Here is a 24,126-nt window from a genome sequence, read left to right on the forward strand (position 1 = left end):
TGGGTGAGCTAACAAGCTACTCACCCAGTCCTTTGTGCATAGGTGCCTTCTTCCTTCTGAAGTTCAGGAAACACAGCTGAAGATTGACCTCATGTCCAGTTGGCACAAAGAGCACTCCCCAGAAGTCAGCTTTTGATGAGCTAACAGCACACTTTTGCCTGGTCTGGAGTGCCTGCCACCCGCCACCCATAAGGTCTCTCTTCCCAAAACTCTAGGTAACTGGAAATTCCTCTTCTCCCCCCTGAGCTGCTCTGGGATTCTTGTCAGGTAGAACCAAGAGGGAGCTGACTATTCAGATTTGTCACAGTGGGAAAACAGAAATCACGGAGCAGACATACTCTGTGCTGACCAAGGTGTCAGTCCCTGGCAGATCCACTGAGGCTCCTAATTAGACCCTAGGAACAGAAAGATGGAGGAAGTTCATTTAAAAGCTAATGAAGCCCAGAAGGGAGAGTGGCTTTCTCTAGGAATGCCTTATGCCTGGCATTGAGCTGGAGACAAGTTGGGAAAAGGGAGTGAGCTCATTGCAGGCCTGGTTGGAGCACTGGGAGGGAGACTAGGAGGTTCATTTAACACTTTATTCATGCCATCTCTCTCAGATTGTCAGGTACACAGGGTGAGAGCCAACTCCTCTCCCTGCAAGCCTTTTGGAAGGAAAGAGATATCCTGTAGTTGTTGGCCCTTAGGCCTGAGCGCTTGATAGTCCCCTAAGCTTTTCTCACAGAACTCCCTCCCATCCCTGGTCTCTCCTACCCAGCCCATAGCCAGATCTACTGTTCCCCAGTCCCCTCCTTTCCTGGTGAATGATCCAAAGCTTAATTATGCTTCCTGCATTCCCCTGTTCCCCTTCCTGTAAAACTGCCTGGCTAATTTAGCTCTTTGGCCTGGATTTGCCACTTGGGGAGCATATCTCCCCCGACCCACCCCCCCCCCACACACACACTTTTTATTGTCTTTATTTTCTGAAATCTGTTTACCTTCTCCAAGTCTTCAAAATTGAAAATGAAATTAGAGCTGTAAAACACACCATGTCAATGGCTGTAATGAAACTAAATCTCTGTTCAAAATGCTTATTAATATTGTATTCCAAATGTTCTGTTTTGTGTGTTGAAGCTTTCAACAGTAGCAACAAGCTATTGGAGAAATAAGTATCAAATCTAAATCAAGTTACACCAACCATGGGTCCTATTCAAAATGGCCGATAGTGTAACTGAAATGTAGTTTTGGCTACCTGCTGCAATGAAAGCCAAACTCATGAAACAGGTGCTAGTGAAAAAGGAAAGAGGTTTATACAGGTGCTGTGACCTGGAAGGATGGTGGACTCCTGTGTCAAAGGCCATCTCACCTTTCTGCTCAAGCCCATGGTTCTTATAGGAATATGGAGGGGAGGGATTTTGTTTCTATCCAATTACCTTGTTAGCTTTTGGCATGCTTGGTCCCTATCCATTCATCTTTCCAGCTTTTGATGCACTCAGTGTAAGAACCTCTCCCTACTCCATCTTCACCAATGGAGGAACTTCCTGGTGCTCCCTGTCTACAATATCAGTGTCAGGGGCAAGGGTTATAGGACCCGCCATCAGGAAGCCTGGACATGCTGCAAATCTCATCCTGCCTCCTGACATTGGACACAACACCCACACATCTGGAGGAGCCAGTTGGAGTCCATGGGGCACCCCTGGATCCCAGAGCACCTGTTTCTTCCGCATAGCCCCTGCATGACCTGCCCCTCCAAAGTTGCCAGCCAGGCTCATGCTCACCCTGCCACTGGCCACCTGCACTCCAAACGATTGTTTCACCTTCAAAATTCTGGACCCTTGTAATCTTACAAGGGTAAATGGGTGGTGGTTTCATAGTCTGTAGTTTCTTCCTGCTGTCAAGGGGTGTAGTCTTACCTATCCTTGGGTTCAGAGATACTTGATATCTACTAAAGAAAGAAAGGGGTCAAGAATTGAGGGAAGCTTTTACATGAGGGAGAAGGATTGCTTGTCTTCAGAAGGTGGCATACACAGTTGTCTAGAGGATGGCACTGCTGAACAAGTGAAGCTGGTAGACTGCTTCACATTTCAAGAGGAAGTGCTGCATATGGGCTTTCAAAGTGAGACCTATTATATAGACCAGCAATCAAGTATTTAGTGATAGGTATGCTTAGTAGTACAGGTGAAATTATATGAAATCAGAAACTGGAGAGAATAAAGGGTCCCCATGATCTAATCCTGAGCAGAGCTTAGAGTGGCACACCCAACAGGAGGATAAGTTTGCTGAGGAAGCCACCCCCTGGGAAATACAGACGAAAGCATTATTGGTCTAAGCATGGGTATAAAGTAAAGCAATTGTCAAAGATAATAATAAAATAATAATTCCTTTGTCACTTAACTTTGGGAGGCACTGTCCATTTCCAAAAAAGGAATTTTAAATCTTTCTCAGATGTACAGATCCAGCTTTCCCTTGCAGTATCAATAACAGCAGAAAGATTCGTCTTCCTCAGACAGTGCCTACTTTGTCTGTGTGGTGGATGCAAGGCTTGATTTATGTGAACTTTAGGGAAGAGTATGTTGTAAGAAAGATGTCAAAGAGACCAGTCCATTGCTTAGCCAACTGCTTCTCAGGACATTGAGTCTTTCAGGTCTTTAGTAAGTCTCAGTCTCCCGACTGGAATGGGGGTAAGGGCTCATCAGATGGGTGGATAGATATGCAATCAGCAAACTTGTACACAGTAGTTACTGTTTGCCCTAAATGTTATACATATTGTTTGATTTTTAAATTCATGCTCTAAATCTAAATGGGGTGTCCCTAAAACAGAAAATTAGGTTTTCAAAATAAAGTATTTCAAAAAGGCTTAATTTAAGCCCTCTTCAGGGAGTTACGCTCTTCCAGAGAAGGCAATATGGAGTGGCAGGTCCTATTTCAAATGTTATTTCTGGCATATTTTTGCCAGGGTCTTCTTTATTGTGTGGTTAATTTTCTCAGCCTTCCCTATAGATTGGGGTCTCTAAGATGCATATAGTTTCCATTGAATCTGTAGTGCCTGTCCTATCTTTTGGGAGATTTCTGAAGTGAATGACAGTCCATTGTCTCTTTGAATGCTGTAAGGAAGCCCAAAACTAGGGACTCTTCCTTTTTTAAAAAATCACTTTGCCAACTTAAAAACAATGTTTTTATTGATTTCTTTTTTAGAGAAAGAGAGAAACATCGATGTGAGAGAGAAACATCGATAAGCTGTCTCCCACATGCACCGCGACTAGGGATTGATCCTGCAACCTGGGCATGTGCCCTGACTTGGAATAGTACAGGTGACCTTCAGAGCATGGGAGGACACTCATCCAATGGAGCCACACAGGCTAGGGTGGGATTCTTTTTTTGAGTAGAAGTTTTGCTATCTCAGTTGTCTTCTCAGTTCTAGTGGGTACGCCTGTACCAATCCAGAAACGGTGTCCACAAAAACTACTAATATAGTTTCTTGTGGTTTTAGACATCTGTATAAAATTAACTTGCTAGTCCTCAAATGGGCATATCCTTTTATATTGTACTCCCTTTACTGTTGGGGCATGTTCTGTCTTAGGATTATTTTTGGCAAATATCTGACAGGCTTCGATAATCTTCTGAGTGGTCCTTTGTAAATGAGGGCCCTTCAAATATGCTCTTACGAGGTTCATTAAAGCATCCCTTCCATAATGGGTACCTTCACATAGGTATTTGATAGTGGTTCTCAACCTGTGGGTCGCCAACCTGTGGGTTGCGACCCTTTTGGGGGTCGAACGACCCTTTCACAGGGGTCGCCTAAGACCATCGGAAAACACATATATAATTACATATTGTTTTTGTGATTAATCACTATGTTTTAATTATGTTCAATTTGTAACAATAAAAATACATTCTGCATATCAGATATTTACATTATGATTCATAACAGTAGCAACATTACAGTTATGAAGTAGCAACGAAAATAATTTTATGGTTAGGGGTCATCACAACATGAGGAACTGTATTAAAGGGTCACGGCATTAGGAAGGTTGAGAACCACTGATATTTGAGGATGGTATATAGTAGAGCTCCAGGGAATGAGATCATACCAAGAGTGCTTATCTTCCATACAGAATTAGGGTCAGTTTTGGAAAATTTCTATTCACAGGTGTGTTCCTATTTTAAGAATTTCTACAATACTGACTGAATTACCTCTTAAGCTTAGTTTTTAAGGGGGTATTGTTTGTTCCATGAAATCCATGACCCTTCTTTTAGGTTAACTTTAGAAAATTATGCTTAAGTTATTTTTATCCCCTAACTGGCATTCTAGAGATTGAAGGAATTCCTGTTTTTGTAATTGTCTGGTCACTCCAGTAATCCACATACAATATTAAATTAGTTTCAGGTGTAAAACTCAGTGATTAGACATTATATAATTTACTAAGTGACATCTGGATAAATCTCATACCCACCTGACACCATAAATAGTTATTAGAATATTAGAGGCCCATTGCATGAAGAGATCCGTGCAATAGGCCTTCCTTCCCCTGGCTGCCGGCACCAGTTTTCCTCCAGCACCTGGGACCCAGGCCTTTGGTCCAGCCGCAGAGAAGAAGCCAAGCCTTGAGACTGAAGAGGCTTGGTGTCTCCCCTTCAGCCTCAGCAAGGCTTGGCTTCTCCGCTGCGGGTGCAGTGGAGAAGCCAAGCTTATTCAGTCTTCAGCCTTCAGTCTTCAGTCTTCACTCCATCTGGAGCCTTCAGTCTTCGGTCCCCGCCTGTGTATGCAAAATAACCGCCACCTTTGTTGGGTTAATTTGCATAGTCGCTCTGATTGGCTGGTAGGTGTAGTGGAGTGACAGCAATTTGCATGTTTCTCTTTTATTAGTGTAGATTATTGACTATATTCCCTATGTGGAACTTTACATCCCCATGACTATTCTGTAACTACCAATTTGTACTTAATCCATTCAGCTTTTCATCCATCCCCTCAACCCCTTCCCATCTGGCATCTATCAAAATGTTCTCTGCATTTATGAGTCTGTTCCTGTTCTGCTTGTTTATTTTGTTTTTAGATTCAATTGTTGATATATATGCATTTATTGACATTTTATTGTTCATATAGTTATCGTCTTTTTTTCTTCCTCTTAAGAAACTTTAACATTTCATGGAATACTGGTTTGATGGTTGAACTCCTTTAGTTGTTTTCTTATCTGGGAAGCTCTTTATATGTCTTTTGATTCTTTATATTGGAAGGAATAAACATCATATTAGGGGAAGCCAAGGGTCAGATCAGTGAATTAGAAGACAAGGTAAAAAAAAAATCACTCAATCAGAGAACAAAAAAAAAATCAATTAAAAATAGGAGGACAGCTTAAGGAAGATGTGGGACAACATGAAATGTAACAATATTCATATAATAGGTGTGCCAGGAGGAGAAGAATCAGAACAATGGGTAGAGAATGTGTTTGAGGAAATAATGGCAGAAAACTTCCTTAACCTGGTGAAGGAAAAAGTCACATACATTCGGGAGGCACAAAGATTCCCAAGCAAGAAGAATCCATCCAAAGAGGCCCACTCCCAGACACATCATAATTAAAATTCCAAAAGTTAAAGGCAAAAAGAGAGCCTTTAAGGCAGCAAGAGAAAAGCAATTTGTTATCTACAAAGGCACTCCCATAAGGCTGCCAGCTGATTTTTTTCATCAGAACCTCTACAGGTGAATGGAATGGCATGAAGTATTCAAGATAACGAAAAGCAAGGATCTGAAACCAAGACTACACTATATAGCAAGGCTAGATTTAAAAATAGATGGTGAAATAAAGATCTTCCCAGATAAAAAAAAAAAAGGCTAAAGGAGTTTATCACCACCAAATCAGCATTGTAAGAAATGTGAAAGAGACTGCTGTAATAAGAATAAATAGAAAGAAAACCATAGGCATAAATAATTAAAGTGGAAATAAATAAGTACCTATCAATAATAACATTAAATGTGAACGGATTAAATGTTCCAACCAAAAGACATAGGGTAGTTGAATGTATACAAAAACATGACCCAAATATATGCTATCTATAAGAGACTCAATTCAGAACAATAGACACATAGGATGAGAACGAAGGGATGGAAAAAAATTTCCCATGCAAATGGAAATAATAATAAAAAAAAACCTGGGGAAGTAATACTCACATATGACACAGACTTCAAAATGAAGGCTTTAACAAGAGACAATAAAAGTCACTACATAATGCCAAAGGGATTGATCCAACAAGAGAATATTAACATATATGCACCCAATATTGGAGCACCAAAATATATATAAAAATCTTCTGGAGGACATTAAGGAAGAGATAAACAGCAATACAAACGTAGTAGGGGATTTTAACACCCCCTGACCTCACTGGATAGATCTTCCAGACAAAAAGTCAACAAGGAAACAGTAACTCTAAGTGACACACTAGATTAGATGGATTTGATTGACATTTACAGAACATTTCACCCCAAAGTTGTGGAGCATACGTTCTTCTCAAGTGCACATGGGTCATTCTCAAAGATAGACCACATGTTAGGACACAAAACAAGTGTCTACAAGTTCAAGAAGATTGAAATCATGTCAAGCATCTTCTCGGATCACAATGGCATGAAATTAGAAATCAACCACAGTAAAAACACTCAAAACCATTCAAGCACATGGAGGCTAAATAGCATGTTATTAAACAACAAATGGGTTACCAAAGAGATCAAGAAAAAAATAAAAAACTTTCTGTAAACAAATGAAAATGAAAACACAACAATCCAAAATCTATGGGACACAGCAAAAGCAGTCCTGAGAGGGAAGATCATAGCACTACAGGCCTACCTCAAAAAACAAGAAAAAAATTTATATGTCCTTTGATTCTTAATGATTACTTTGATGGGTAGAGTAATCTTGGTTGTAGGTCCTCACTTTCCATCACTTTGAATATTTCTTGCCAGTCCTTTCTGGTCAGCAAAGTTTCTGTTGAGAAATCAACTGACAGTCTGGGAACTCTCTTGTAGGTGATAAACTACTTTTCTCTTGCTGCTTTTAAGATTCTCTAGTTGTGTTTAACCTTTTGAATTTTAATTATGATGTGTCTTGGTGTGGGCCTCTTTCAGTTCATCTTGTTTAGGACTATTAATGCTTCCTGGACTTATATGTCTATTTCCTTCCCCAGGTTAGGGAAGTTTTCTGTAATTACTTTTTCAAATAGGTTTTCAATTTCTTGCTCTCTCTCTTCTCCTTTAGGCATCACAATGGTGTGAATGTTAGTATGCTTGAAGTTTTCCCATAGGCTTCTTAAACTGTCCTCTTTTTTGGGGGAAAGGGGGTTCTTTTTGTTGTCTTGATTGCATGTTTTTTGCTTCCATGTACTCCAAATCACTGATTTGATTCTCAGCTTTATATTTTCTACTGTTGACTCCTGTAAATTATTCTTTTTTAAAAAATCTTTATTGTTGAAAGTATTACATATGTCTCCTTTTTTCCCTCATTGATCCCCCTCCCCGCCCTCACCCTGTAAATTCTTCTTCATTTTAGTTAGCGTAGTCTTTATTTCTGACTGGTTCTTTTTTGTAATTTCTATGTCCTTTTTTATGTTATTGAATTCTTGTTAAGTTCATCTACTCTTCCCCTAAGTTCATTGAGCATCCTCATAACCAGTGTTTTGAACTCTGCCTCCATTAGATTGCTTGTCGCCATTTTGTTTAGTTCTTTTTCTGGAGTTTTGCTCTTTTCTTTCATTTGGGACATATTTCTTTGTCTCTTCACTTTGTCAGCCTCCCTGTGTTAGTTTTTATGTATTAGGCAGAGCTGCAATGTTTCTTGAGCTTGGTAGAGTGGTGTAATGTAGTGGTGTCCTCTAGTGTCCAGTGGCACAGCCATCCTGTTCACCCAAGGTGGGAAAACCAGTTGCACCCCACTGTGTGGACTGTGTATACCCTCCTATTGTAGTTGAGGCTTGATTGCTATTGGCATGTCCATGGAAGTGATTCACCCCCAGGCATCAGCTACAATGACTGGCTGCAAACACAGAACACTGACCACTGATCTCCAACTACTGTGGAAGATCACCTATGCAGGGGCCCATCCATGATACAGGACTTACTTCAGTGGGGTTCTGATGCCCACTGAGACTACCTCTTCAGACTTGTGGAGGTGGTTTGGTGCTGCTTCTATGTGATAGGAAGCTGTCTACTAGGTGCACTTGGTCTGGAGCCTCCCAGGAGGTGCAGGCCAAAGTCATCCACCAACTGTGCCCTGCCTAGGGCCACCCTGAATGAGATACAAAGTGATCTGCAGATGGCTACTACTTTTTCTTGGCTTGGAGTTAGCCGGAAGAGCCCAGACTGCAAACCAAGGCCGGTTGCCACTAGTGCTGAGCCTGGGGCCACTTCACAAGAAATATGGGGCATGCTGAGGCCATATATTGCATGTTTGAGATATTCCAAGAAAGTCTTAAGCCTGAGCCAAGACAAGCCCATTTGTATGAAAAAGCCACTGGAAAGAGCTTGGGTGGGCCCACAAGTGGGCACAGTGGTGAGGTCTCAGGGAATTACTAAGGCAGGGTGAATAGTGTTACCCAGGTTGATAGAGTCTCATATGGCTCTGTTGGGGGAGGTCTCATCAGAGAAACAATGGTCTCTTCCAACACTTCTGCCTGGGAGAAAGCTGCCCCTCCAGCTCTCGCCTTGATGCCAGACAAATGAGTTCCTCCCCATATGTCCTTGTTGCCTTTTGAGTTTCTGTCCCTGCACTGGAGCTCAGAGGGTGTGAGTCTATGTAACTATATGTATAGGCCCTTTAAGAGGAACTTCCTGGGACTCTAGCAGCCCTCTGTTTAACTAAGCCACAATCCCCACTGGTTTTTACAGATAGAAGTTATAGGGACTTCTCTTCTGGCACTGGAATCCTGGGGCTGGGAGGCCTGGTGTGGGGCTGGGACCCCTTGCTCCTTAGGGGGGACCTCTGCAGCTGAGATATCCCTCCAAATTTTTATTCTCCACATGAGGTTTGGGACAAACCCATTCTTCATATCCATTTCTCCTACCAGTCTGGATGTGTCTTCTTCTTTTATATCCTTAGTTGTAAGGCTTCTGTTAAGCTAGGTTTCAGGTAGTTATGAATGATGGTTGCTCTGTAGTTTAGTTGTAATTTTCATGTGGTTGCAGGAGGACATAAGTACTACATTTACCTACACTGTCATCTTGACTGGGTTCCATAAATAAGTTTTCTTAATTTTACTTTAAGCAAAACAGGGATAACTGCTTTCACCATTCTTATTCAACATAGTAATGGAGGTCCTAATAACAGTGTACAGACAAGATGAATAAATAAAAGGCATTCAAATTGGAAATGAAAAAATAAAACTGTCCTTTTTTGCAGGTGACATAATATTGTATATAAAGAACCCTAAAGATTCCACACACAAAATTACTATAACTGATAAATGAATTCAGTAAAGTAGTAGGATACAAAATAAGCCCCCAGAAATCAGTAGCATTTCTATATACCAATAATGAACTATCAGAAAGAGAAACAAACAGACAAAAACACCCACAAAAATAATGCCATTCAAAATTGTTTTAAGATAAAATACCTATGAATAAATTTAACCAAGGATGTAAAAGACCTGTACTTAAAAATTTATAAACATGGAAGAAAAAAATTGAAAAAGATTAAAAAAAGCACCATGTTCACGAGTAGGAAGAATTACCATCATTAAAATATCCATACTACCCAAAGCAATTTATAGATTCAACACAATTCCTACCAAGAAACCAATGGGGTATTTCATAGAACTAGAACAAATATTCCAAAAATTTATGTGGAACCACAAAACACCCCAAATAGCCACAGCAATCTTGACAAAGAAGAACAAAGTTGGAGGAATCATATTACCTAATAACAAACTATACTATAAGGCCATAGTAATGAGATATAGATTTCAATGTACTGGCATATAGATCAATAGTACAGAATAGAAAGCCCAGAAATAAATCCATGCCTCCATGGTCACTTAATATTTGACAAAATATTACAAAAACATACACTGGGGTAAAGATAGTCTATTCAATAAATGGTGGTCAGAAAATTGGACAGATACATGCAAAAAAAGAAACCACACTACTTTCTTACATCTTACACAACAATAAACTCAAAATGGATTAAAGACTTAAATGTTAGACTAGAAACCAAAAAAGCCTAGAAAAGAGAGAGCCAAGATGACTGCTGATGGGATGGCAGGCTGCAAGATAGTATGTGAGTGAGAGAACAAAAGGAGAGTGTGTGGATGTGTAGGGAGTGTCTGTATTTGTGAGAGAGGGACAGCTGTATTCCATAGGACATTTGGGTAGAGGCAGATCAGGCTCCCCTGGATGAGTAGACTATAGGCTGCTGAAGTCTCTCATGGAGCAGCCAGCTCTGCCGCAGTGACCACACCATCTTGAAGGGAAGACCTGCTGTGATTGGAAGATCAGCCTTACCTTCAACCAGGGAGACCTCAGATATTTCCTAGGACCCTACAACCACAATGCCCAGGGACCAGCTGCCTTAGCTGTGAAACCACGAACACTGGGACTTCAGCCTCCCCAACTGTGAGTGCCTAAAAAGTCTGTCCAGGGGGAGACAAAGTGACAGCAAATACACGGATGGGCCTTGTTCCTTCTCACAGAGCAGATAGAAGGAACAGCTGAATCGAACAACACCCACCTGGAATTGGCGAATTAAACACAGCTGATGAGGCAATCCATGGACAGAAAGGTCAGATATCATCTAGAGAAAGTCAACACAGGAGAGAGAGGGTTACATAATCAGGCACCCTGAGAGGAGCAATCATGGGGAGACAAAGAAACAGCCCACATACGAAAGAAAAGGAGGAATCAACAGAAAAGGAAGTAAACAAAATAGGGGCAAAAAATATGTCAGAGAAAGAATTCAGAGCAATAGTCATAAGGTTGCTGAAAAGGTTGGAAGACAAATTCCACAATATGTGTAAGAAACAAGAGGAAATGAAGAAGAATCAAGAAGAAATGAAAATGGCATCGCTGCAATAAAGAATTCAATAGAAAGCATCAACAGTAGACTAGAAGTAGTGGAGGACCACATCAGTGAGTTAAAAGACAAGGTAGGAAAAAAATACACAAGCAGAGCAGCATCTAGAAAAAAAACCTTAAAAAACAAGAGAAGAGCCTAAGGGAACTTTGGGACAACATGAAATGGAACAACATTTGCATAATAGAGGTGCCAGAAGGAGAGGAAACTGAGCAAGGAATAGAAAACCTGTTTGAAGAAATATTGACAGAAAACATCCCTGATATTGGGAAGACAAAAGTCACACAAGTCCAAGAAGTGCACAGAGTCCCAAACAAGATGAACCCCAAAAGACCGACACCAAGGCACATTATAAATAAATTGGCAAATACTAATCACAAACTAAGAATCTTAGAGGCTGCCAGAGAGAGACAGAAAGTTACCTACAAAGGATCTCCCATCAGACTATTGAGTGATTTCTCAACAGAAACACATCAGGCCAGAAGGGAATGGAATGAAATATACAAAGTCATGCAAAGGAAGGGTTTGAGTCCAAGAATACTGTACCCAGCAAGGCTAGCAATCAAAATTAAGGGTGAAATCAGTAGCTTCCCAGCCAAAAAAGGACTAAGGAATTTTATTACCACCAAACCAGCAATTCAAGAAATGCTAAGGGGTCTGCTATAAAAAGAAGAAATGGGAAGGGAAGAAGAAACACAGGCTTAAAGAATAAAAATGGCGACAAACAAGTACCCATCAAAATAACATTAAATGTAAATAGATTAAATGACCCAATCAAAAGACATAGGGTAGCTGAATGGATAAGAAAACATGACCCATATATCTGCTGTCTACAGGAAAACCACCTCAGAACAAAGGACTCACACAGACTGATGGTGAAGGGATGGAAAAAGGTTTTTCAGGAGAATGGAAATGAAAAAAAAAAAAAGTTGGGGTAGCAATACGTATATCTGACAAATTAGACCTCAAAGTGAAGGCCATAACAAGAAATAAGGAAGGCCACTTCATAATACTAAAGGGATCAATTCAACAAGAAGATATAACTCTGGTAAACATATATGTAACCAATACAAGAGCACCCAAATACATAAAAAATCTTCTGGAGTATATCAAGGGAGAGGTTGATGCAATACAATCATAGTAGGGGACTTTAATACCCCACTAACACCACTGGACAAATCCTCTAAACAAAAAATCAACAAAGAAACATCAACCCTAAATGACTCACTAGATCAGATGGACTTAATTGATATCTTCAGAACATTTCACCCCAAAGCCACAGAATATACATTCTTCTCAAGTGCACATGGGTCATTTTCAAAGATAGACCACATGCTGGGGCACAGGCAAAGTCTCTCCAAATTCAAGAAGATTGAAATCATATCAAGCATCTTCTCAGGCCACAATGGCATACATAATATTAGAAATCAACTACAATAAAAAAATCAAACACTTGGAAGCTGAATAGCATGCTATTAAACAATGATTGGGTTACCAAGGAGATCAAAGAAGAAATTAAAAATGTTCTGGAAATGAATTACAATGAAAACACAACAATCCAGAATCTATGGCAAAGAGTGAAAGTAGTCCTGAGAGGGAAGTTCATAGCATTAGAGGCCTACCTCATAAAACAATAAAAACTGGTAATAAATTATCTAACCCTACAAATTAAAGAACTAGAAAGAGAGCAACAAGAAAATCCCAGAGTAAGCAGAAGGAAGGAGATAATAAGATCAGAGCAGAGATAAATGACATAGAGACAAAAAAATTACAAAACATCAATAGAACCAAGAGCTGGTTCTTTGAAAGGATAAGCAAGATTGATGAACCTCTAGCCAGGTTCACTAAGAAGCAAAGAAAGAGGATCCAAATGAACAAAATCAGAAATAAAATAGGTGAAGTAACAACTGACCCCACAGAAATACAAAAGATTGTAAAAACAAAATTACTATAAACAACTCTATTACAACAAATTGGACAACTTAGAAGAAATGGACATACTAGTATTCCTAGAAAAATACGATATTACAAAACTCAATAAGAAAGAATCAGAAAACTTGATTAGGCCTATAACTATAGAGGAAATTGAAGCAGTAATAAAAAACTTCCAGCAAACCAAAAGCCTTGGGCCAGACATCTTCACGGGGGAGTTTTACCAAACATTCAAAGATCTAAAACCTATTCTCCTCAGACTACTCCAAAAAATTCAAGAGGAGGGAACACTTTCAAGCTCTTTCTATGAAGCCAGCATTACACTGATTCCCAATACCAGATAAAGACACTACAAAGGAAGAGAATTAAAGGCCAATATCCCTGATGAACATAGATGCTAATATCCTCAACAAAATTCTAGCAAATTGGATCCAGCATTACATTAGAAAGATCATACACCATGACCAAGTGGGATTTGTTCTGGAGATGCAAGGATGGTACAATATCTGCAACTCAATAAACGTGATACATCACATAAACAAAGTGAGAGACAAAAATCACATAATCATATCAATTGATGCAGACAAAGCATTTGATAAAATCCAACACTCTTTCTTAATAAAAACTATCAGCAAAGTGGGAATAGAGGGATCATACCTCAACATAATAAAAGCCTTATATGACAAACCTACAGCCAACGTCATACTCAATGGGCAAAATCTAAACTCATTTCCCCTGAGAAAAGGAATAAGACACTTTCACCACTCCTGTTCAATCTAGTACTGGAAGTGCTAGCCATAGTGATCAGATGAGAAGAGGAAATAAAAGGCATCCAAGTTGGAAAAGAAAAAAGTAAAACTGTCATTATTCACAGATGACAGGATATTGTACATAAAAAGACTCTATCAAAAAACTACTAGACTTAATAACTGAATTCAGTAATGTAGCACAATAAAAAGTTAACACCCAGAAATCTACAGCTTTTTTTTACACACCAATAATGAACTCACAGAAAGAGAAACAAACAAACAAACAAAACATTTACCATTGCAACAAAAAAAATTAAGATACCTAGGAATAAACTTAACTAAGGTGGTAAAAGACTTGTACTCAGAAAACTACAGAATGTTAAAAAAAGAGATAAAAGAAGACATAAACAAATGGAGGAATATACCGTGTCCATGAATTGGTAGAATCAACATAATTAAAATGTCAAAGCAATGTATAGATTCAATACAATCCACATTAAAATACCAGCAGCATATTTCAGACATAGAACAAACTCTTCAAAAATTCACATGAAATAAAAAAAAAAAACCCTGAATAGCCACAGCAGTCCTGAGAAAGAATAACAAAGTAGGAGAGATCACAATACAAGATATCAAGCTATATTATAAGCCACTGTTCTCAAAACTGCCTGGGACTGGCATAAGAACAGACGTATAGACCAATGGAATAGAACACAGAACCCATAAATAAACCCAAGCCATTATGCTCAATTAATATTCGACAAAGAAGGCAAGAGCAATGGAGTCAAAACAACCTGTTTAATAAATGGTGGGAAAATTGGACAAATACATGCAAAAAAATAATGAAACTAGACCACCAACTTACGCCATACACAAAAATAAACTCAAAATGGATAAAAGACTTAAATGTAATATGGGAAACTATAAAAATCTTAGGCAAATCCATAGGCATCAAAATATCAGACCTATGTCATAGCAATATCTTTAATGATATAGCTCCTAGCACAATGGAAACTAAAGAGAAAATAAACAAATGGGACTACATCAAATTAAAAAGCTTCTGCACAGCAAAGGAAACCATCAACAAAACAATAAGAAAGTCCATTGCATGGGAGAACATGTTTGCAAATGTTACATCCAATAATGGTTTAATCTCCAAAATTTATAGGGAACTCATACAACTTAACAAAAGGAAGATAAACAATCCAATCAAAAAATGGGCAAAGGACCTAAATAGACACTTTTTGAAAGAGGACATACAGAAGGCACAGAGACATACGAAAACATGCTCAAAGTCACTAAGCATTTGAGAGATGCAAATCAAAATGACAATGAGACACTATCTCACACCTGTCAGAATGGCTATCATCAGCAAATCAAAAAACAACAAGTGCAGGCAAGGATGCGGAGAAAAAGGAACCCTTGTGAATTGCTGGTAGGAATGCAGACTGGTGCAGCCACTGTGGAAAACAATATAGAGTTTCCTCAAAAAATTAAAAATGGAACTCCCATTTGACCCAGTAATCTCACTTCTAGGAATATATCCCAGGAAAACAGAAACACCAATCAGAAAGGATATGTACCCCTATGTTCATAGCAGCACAATTTACAATAGCTAAGATTTGGAAACAGCCTAAATGCCCATCTGCAGATGAGTGGATTAGAAAACTGTGGTACATCTACACAATGGAATACTACGCTGCTGTAAAAAAGAAGGAATTCTTACCGTTTGCAACAGCATGGATGGAACTGGAGAGCTTTATGCTAAGCAAAATAAGCCAGTCAGAGAAAGATAAATAGCACATCTCATTTGTGGAATATAATGACCAATATAAACTGATGAACAAAAATAGACCCAGAGATAGAGACCCATCAAAGAGACCTCCAAACTTTGGAGGGAAGGCAGAGGTGGGTGTGTGTGTGTAGGGGGGGCGGGGGGGTAAGAGATCTACCAAAGGACTTGTATGCATGCATATAAGCATAACCAACTGAGGGAGTTGGGGAGTGTTGTGGGGCGTGGGGGTGGCCGGGGAGAGGTAAATGAGGGAAAAAGGGGACCTATGTAATACTATATGTAATACTTGAAAAAATAAAGAATTTTAAAAGAGAAAATGCTCATGACATAATATTAAGTTAAAAAGCATAATCCAAAACTGTACATACAGTATGATCCCAATTATTTTTCTAATTCAGAGATATTGATGGTAAGACATTGGTTTATAAATCATTTTGGGAGAAAGGAACAATGCTTTAATATACCCATATTTTGTTATGTTGACAGTAAGTAATGTAATTTACATATATCCTTATAATTATATACCACTTTTTTATTCAGGTATACCATCACAAGTAGAGTCTAAACTTTCTTCACATTTCAGAGTTTAAAGATACTTCTGAGTTATGCTTGGTTATTGGCAGTGATGCAGCATATTTTGGTGTCGTGTGGCTGCTTTTCATAAGCCTGGCTTGTGGTACTGTGACAAGATCATAGCAGAGCATGTAGAAGAATTCCAGTTTTTCTGCCTTTCCTGCTTGGTTAAACTCATAGCTTCTTTATTTCTTTTCTCTTTTTTTTTTCAATTCAATTACATTAGCTAGAAATAAATCAGTTTCCCTTGAAAGCCACTTGGAAGCTTTTGACAGATAGATGCTCAATGTCTGAGTAATAGTCCCTCACAATGCATGAAATGGTCACACCAACCTTTCCTAGCTTTGAAAATTGCATGATCTATTCCAAGAGATTTGGCAATTTCTACTGCCTTTAATTGCATTGTCTGGCATGTGACAGGCAATCTTCTGCAGACACAATAATTTTTCATTTCAGTGATGCATCATAGTGTAATTTTTAGAAGACATTTTAAGTGACAATTAGGGAGAAAGCCAAATTTAAGTTACAAATTTAACCATGAGTGGTGCTGCCATTGAAAATAACTCAATTGAAATAACAATCAGATGAACAAATATCCTCTACGACCAGCTATGTCTGCACATACATAAGCAATGCCAACAATATCACAGTGGATTTCTCTGCCTAGCCATTTGCAAGTCACTTTTGGCATCCATTATAAGATGCATACTGATTTTAGAAATGAAAAATATTTGTCTTAGAATGCAGGAAATATGACATGAAATATATATACATTGTGTAGACACACACACACACACACACACACACACACACACACACACACACACATAGAGGAAAAATACAAAAACAGAAACAGACCAAAATGCTTACAGCAGTTATCTCTGAGTGGCGGAACTGCAGGTTGTACATAATTTCGTGTATTTTCATTTTCTAAATGTCTGAAATAAGCTTGTTTTACTGCTAAATTGTGAAAAATCATAGATGTTTAAAAGCTCTTTGTACGTTGAAGGTTGTCACTCCCTATTGGGAGATAAAAGTTGGAACAGAGGACAAATTTGAGTCTGAATCAGATGGATACTTAGAGGACCCTAGTAATCTTTGGATCTTCCTGGCCCAACAGAACAAATAAACAAGTATCCTCAATTTAGAGATGACTTAAAGGTGAAGCAACAAATCAGAAAATTTGAGGCTACATTTGTCATTTCAGTCCTGTTTTTGATTTGTCACACAATTTTGCTTTCTTGCCTATAAGGGGAGAGAATACCTCTACCCTTCCCTTCATGGTAATGGCAGAAATGCGGTTAAAAACATAAACAAAAATATTGATCAAATACTACAACAGTCTTGCTTGTGTTCCAATTAACAATGCAAATACAGATCAATAGTCAATATATATGCTGGTTACTATTTTGGGACTGATGCCTGAGGTCTGTTTCTGTCCTTGCAGCCCATTTCTTAAGAGGATCTCACCAGAAAGTTTCCTCAGAGTGTGTGTGTGTGTGTGTGTGTGTGTGTGTGTGTGTGTGTGTGTGTGTGTGGTGTATGCATGTGTGTGAGTGTGTACACACACACAAACACACATTGGGAAATTCAAGATCTGGAGTGGTGGAGAAAGATGGTGAGTAGAGAGCCATGGGGCTGACAGTGTGCACAAAGTTCTGTTACTGAGGCTTGGGGGAAATTCCAGGACTTTGTAATTTCTGTTACTGGGCACAGGCAGATGAATTCTATAATTTCAACAAATTAACGTGGCCCCAGCTCCCCACTACCTGCTGATGGGGAGTAGAGCCTGGGAAATTTGCTTCACCTTACACATTCCTGCTAAGTCTTACTCCCAGGCCTGATTTGTAAAGCAAAGTGGGGTGGCAGGGAGACAGGGCTGTCAATGAGGATCTCTGGCTACAGGTAGCAGATATGCACTATGATGTGATCAGCGCTCACAGCACCTCACTCAGTATAGCCCTCAGGAAATATGCACTGAAGGGTTGCAATAACTTAGTTCATTTAATCTTTTCAACAGTTCAAGATTGTGCACAGTAGGGTTAGGGAGAACCTGGACTGCTTAGTTCATGTCTTGCACTGTCAAAAACCAGTACCTGCTCTTATTCTCATCACCACTGTCATTATTCCAACCACAGAAAAGGCCTGTGGTCAATACCCTATCCAGGCAAGGTTTCCACTCTCGCCATACCCCAACCTGCACTGTCCTACCCTGGGAGCTTAGATTATTCCTTTGAGGTAGAGCAGTGAAGACCCTATTAAGATGCAGTTGTTTTCTGGACCATGATCTTTCTCAAGCCTTTATCATCAATCAATGGGTAGCTGGGGTGGTGGTCCAGAGAACTATGTTACTGAAGAAGAAAGGGCCAGCCCTAGCTGGTCTGGCTCAGTGGACAGAGCATCAGCCCGTGGACTGAATGGTCCCAGGTTCGATTCCAGGCAAGGGCACATATCTCAGTTGCAGGCTCAATCCCTGACCCTGGTCAGGGCAAGCATGGGAGGCAACCAATCGATGCGTCTCTCTCACATTGCTATTTCTCTTTCTCTGTCTCTCCGCCTCCCTTCCACTCTCTCTAAAAATCAATGGAAAAAAATATCCTCAGGTGAGGATTAACAAGAAGAAAGGGCCACCCAGCCACCATAGTGTCAGTAAGCAGTGGAGGGGACTGAACCAGGACCTCACCCAAGGCTGGCTCCTTACCCAGGTCTGTATGGATCAGGATGGTAGAGAGAGGAAAGCCACCGAAGCCAGGACGAGACTCATACTTCAGCTTCAAAGCCAAGAACAACATAGGTTTTGATAGGTCGAGTTGATCCAGACTGGTAGAAGGAATATGTCCTTTTTTCCCTGGGCTCTCAATTATCATGAGGGGAGGCCTAAGGCAGTGTGTGTGTGCAAGACTGGGTGAGGACAGAGGCTTGTGCTCGCCAATGAAAAGCAGGACACTGCTTTGGACAAGCCAGTGGGACACAATAATTGATTGCTTTCTTGCTACAAAATCAAAATAGTTTTTGATGGTCAGCCATTCATTGCTGTAACTGAAATAACACAGTTCATTTTAGCTGCTGCCCTGAACATGGATAGCTTTAATAATGGCTAATTTGGAATGATGAATGTGCCATTTGGGGGTGACATTAGTGCTGAATAAGGAGAAGGGTGTGCAAGAGACAGAGGGAGGAAGGGATGAGCCATACAAGACTAGCCATGTTTGCTAACTTCCAAGGCTGCAAGTCATTCAATTCCACCATCCAGTATTGAGGGAGCAAGCACCTATTCCCTACCTAGCACTGGGCTCAAGGTTGAGGGAGATTCTGAAGAGATCTATGACTAGGATGACCATATGTCCTGGTTCCCCTGGGACAGTCCAGGTTTATGCTGGGACCCAGTGCAATTATGAATAGCCCCCCTACTCTCAAAAATGTCCCAGTTTGGGTAATAAATTACATTATCATTCTGTGTGACTCCATCTCTGCTTTGCATGAGCATACAGCTTTTCTGGGTAGACAAGCCTATTTATGTACATGGAGCAATTATAGCTTTTCAGAAGATAATATGTAAGCAATAGATGAATAAAATGATTGAGAGCACCCAAATTGATTCTTACAAGTTTGAAACTGATAAGGGTTGTGGATTTCAATATGTTGAAGAAGACATTCCTATGCACAGGGGTGATAAACCCCAAATATAGTATCTCCCTTGATTTTCACAGAAAACTTTGTATGATCCCTGTCTCATACATGAGGAACTAGAGGCCCAGAGAAAGAAGTTAATTGCTCAAGGTCACAGAGCTAGTAAGTGATAGTCACCATTTAAATTCAGGACTGTTTTAATTTAAAAACAAACTATATTTCTCTTCAAAACAGACAGCAGGGCTGGCTGGACAGATCAAGGAGTGTATGAAGGAAGGGTACTGTCATAAAAAAGTGAATCCACAGGTGAAAGGAAAGAGAGTAAAAAGTGGAAGATGTAAGGCTGAGAAGAAAGATTAAAGAAATTTAAAGGAAGTGAGATAAATTAGGGATAATTTGCAGAGGAGGTGAGTTTTGTGCTAGGGTTTAAAATTACAGATGAACACAGATTAAGAGAGATCAAAGAAAGGGCTTTCACATACATGGAATGATAAACTCTAAAATTAGGGTGCTATTTCTTGAAAGGGGAAGTGGCTGGGAATGGGTAAATAGGAGCTGCCTATTACATTTTCAAAGGTTTTATTTTTTAAACACAGTGGTGAATAAATGTGTGTTCATTATACTATAGTATATATTTTGTATATCAGAATAGTTTATAAAAAAAATTTTAATAAGAGAGAAATTGGTTTTTCCAGCTGAAGAAAATGCATTAAGCAGGACATAGAAGCATGGAAAATAAATGTCCGTTCTGGTGATGTTTAACCAGAAGACTTATGTTTGAGTTAAGCATTCATAACTTTTCTAGCAGAGCGACTGGCAGCCATTTCTTCCTCTTGACAGAGCATATTTTGAGAGCCTTGTTTGGCCTTTGTTCTTATTTGCCTCAAGACTTGGAATTTCTAAAACTGCCCATTTACAGCCTTCTTCTAAGATGTGTGGCCTATCTGTCTCACACTTTGGGGAACTGGAATGCTTTACTCAGTATTGGCGTGTTTACTGTTTGAGGGCCTTGATGTATAAACAAAAGTTTTGTTTCACCCCAAATATTTGGCCTCCTGATTGGAATCTAGGGTCAGAGGCCTCCTCTCGGCACCTCTCCAGCTTCCAAGACAGAGAGGGAATCCTGAGGGAGCTGCTCAAAGTCTAGGGTTTGGCCTCCTTCAGGCCTTGCAGCCGCTGTGCACCAATAAACAAAAGCAGCAAATGACTGCATACACTTCCCATTGCTGTGGCTCCGCAGGGCTGTAAGAAGGCAACACAAGGTTCCCTGTACTTCACCACCAAACAGGGCAGCAGCAGCTGGCATGTTGTGAGGGAGGACTCCAGGGAACAGAGTCTGTCAGTGGGCACAGCATGGATGCCAGTTGTGAAACCCTTGGTCTCACTGTAAGAGGAGTAGGGAGTTGCTTCAGTGTGTGTGTGTGTGTGTGTGTGTGTGTGTGTGTGTGTGTGTGTGTGTGTGTGTGTGTGGTGGGGCAGGGGTGTCTCTTAGACTCCCTAGGAATCCTCTCTCTGTCTTGGAGCAGGCCAGCCTCCCTCTGATCCACGTCCTTGGGTCCCAAGCCTTGAGCCATCTGTATGATCTTCATTTCAGCTGGTCCAGGCTGAGCTCCTCTAGCCACTGTCCCAGGCAAATGGAGGAGCTGGGAGGAGCCACAGAGGCACCTGACATTTCCTCCTGTAACAGGGAGCTGGAATGCTTCAACACACTTAAACTTATTACCATGCAGGGCGCTCCCCAGGAGAGGAGGGGGTTTCTCCTAGCACCTTGTGATTCAGTCTCTAAGGCCACTTGTTCCACGTTCTCAGATGGATGTGACAGAGGTAGTGGGTCATAAGAAATGGGCTCCTGTCTCAATTGAATTGGCCTGTGACCTTAGGGAAGTGTCACAAGCCATGTTCCCAGGGAAACAGTGTGAGACAGAGCTAAGTGAACAGGAGGATTCTTGGGGAGCTCACCTAGGATCAACACCTGCTGTGGGGGAGGAGTAGAGAAGAAAGCAGGACTGGTCAGAGAAGGAAGTTTAACTGTGTTGCACCCACAACAAAGGCTCCCACAGGGAACTCTGGAGCCAGCGTGGCCCCTCAGAGTTGTCTTAAATTGTGGTGAAGGGACCAGGACTTTACATCCCTGCACTGACCAGTCCTCTGGGTTGGGTGCATAACCTCGGGCTTGGTGGCTTTCTTCAGCCAAAGGCCATTCCTGGCGAGGGACTCAGTACACTGTCCATCACCAATACTCCCTACAGATGGGAACCAGGGCTCCAGCACTAAAGGGGAGGGGGAGCTGGGCAGTGCCCCACAGCATCCTTTCAGCAAGCTTCTTGCCCTCTCCTGGCCCCAGTTTTCTCATCTTTCAGATGAGTGGTGAGGATGAGCTCTAGGATCCCTTCTAGCTTCCACCAGCCCACCCCTCTGCTCTTACTATCACCTCCCTTTCTCTTAGGCTACATCTAATCTGACCTCCCACCCCTTCTTAATGTTTTGTAGTGACTTCTCATTGACTATGATAAAGTACAAATTCCTTAAGTGACTTACAGGGCCCTGCACAATGGAGCTCTGTCCTATCCTTCAGCTTCCTTCCTCATTACTTACTCTCCATGGCCAACGTTTGGTTTCGACATATTTTCCCTGAAAATACTCTCCCTCCTTTCCTCTGTTCTTTCAATAAGGACTAGGGGCCCAGTGCACGAATTCGTGCACCTTGAAAGGAACTATGAGCCACGAGGCTGTGGTGGGCACAGAGGTGGGTTTTGGCCCATCCTTCATGCCCCTGTCTGGCCCCTCCTGCCTCAACCCCTGGTCCCCTGAGTGCCAGCAGCCCCACTCCCGCCACTGCCACTCCCAAGTGCTAATGGTGCCAGCCCCACTTGCACCTGCTAATGGCACAGAGTGATTGGGGCCATCACCAGCAGCAGGTGCGAGGGGGGCCGGCACCACCAGTGGGTGCATGCAGTGGCTACTGGCTCCAATTGCTCCTCAGGAGCAGGGGGAGGTGGAGCAGCCCTCAGGGGTGATCGGGGCTGGCAGATGCTGCTCACACCTGCTGATGGTGCCAAGCGATCAGGGCCAGCACCTGGCACCAGCTTTGGTGTCGGCAGCGGGTGTGAGTGAGGCTGGTGCTGGCAGCAGGTTGAGCACCTGGCAGTACCCCAGCATGCAGGAGCAAAGAATTTTCAGTAACCAGGAGAGGCTGGCTCACCCTGATGACAGTGACCAGCACCCCACCTTGGTCTGGCACCCCTGCTCACCTGCTCCACCATCCCGCTGCAGCCAATGCCCACCATGTTCTGCACTCTGCTGCCTGCTGCCAATGCCTGCCATGTTCTGCGTGCACCCCCTGGTGTTCAGCGCACGTCACAGCGACCGGTTATTCAGTTGTTCCGCTGTTTGGTCTATTTGCATGTTAGGGTTTTATGTGTAAATAGATGTGTTCTTTAGGCATTCATGAGCAGGGTATAGTGGAAAGGGCTTCGGAGCCAGACTTGGAATGAAATCTCAGGTTCACCTCTTATCAGCTTTGTTACCTTAATCAGGTCACTTAAGCTCCTGAGGTTCAGTTTCCTCATCTGAGAAAAACAGCGATGTCTTTTAAGAAAATTTGTGTATGGTTGTTATGGGAAGTAAATGAGGAAACATTTGTCAAGGGTCTAGTGTGAAGCTTGACAGAGCTCAGTAAATGGTTCTCTTCCCTCTTCCCTTTGTTGAAATAACTGAACCTAAATACCATCCAATGATACATCCATTTAAGTAATATTTTGAATAAATAAGTGCTAAACATAATTTGGTACTTTTCATATATATATATATTCAAGTCACTCAGAAATTTTAGACTAGTGCCAAATAAATTCCTAGTCTTTGTTCAGGCTGCTCCCTGGTCTGTGTCTCTCTCAGCAGCCAAGGCATCTCTGCCTCAGTCCTAAGAACTTAAGAACACAGAAGCATTTTTTTTCCCCTTGACCAAGAGGCATCAGTCAGCATCACCTGGGAACTTGTTGGAAACACACATTCTCAGCCACCACTATCCCAGACCTACTGACCAGAAGCTTTGGGGGTGGGCCCAGCAATCTGGATTTACCAAGTATACCTGCCCCAGATGAAAGCTCATTTTGAGAAACTATCTCTGCTCTATAGCACGGGGCTATAGCACTTCGGACATGTGCCCCAGGCTTTAATGGTTCCCTCAATCATCCAAGAAGAGGGAGGTATGACAGCAGATGTTTAATGACTTTGTCCCTCTGAAACTGGGCCTTTGACAGGAAGTCCCAGGTATAACCAGTCTCTACAGTAGGCACCCCAGGAGTGGTTGTTGGACTCTGCCCAAGGCCCAGTCTCACTGAGCTAGAACCTCCTCTAGGTGCAGTCTCTGCCTCTGGGCAAGTCTTCCCAGGACCAAAGACTCCTGATCTTCAAGCCTACT

Source organism: Myotis myotis, unplaced genomic scaffold, assembly GCF_014108235.1.
Source record: "Myotis myotis isolate mMyoMyo1 unplaced genomic scaffold, mMyoMyo1.p scaffold_m19_p_4, whole genome shotgun sequence".
Lineage (NCBI taxonomy): Eukaryota > Metazoa > Chordata > Mammalia > Chiroptera > Vespertilionidae > Myotis > Myotis myotis.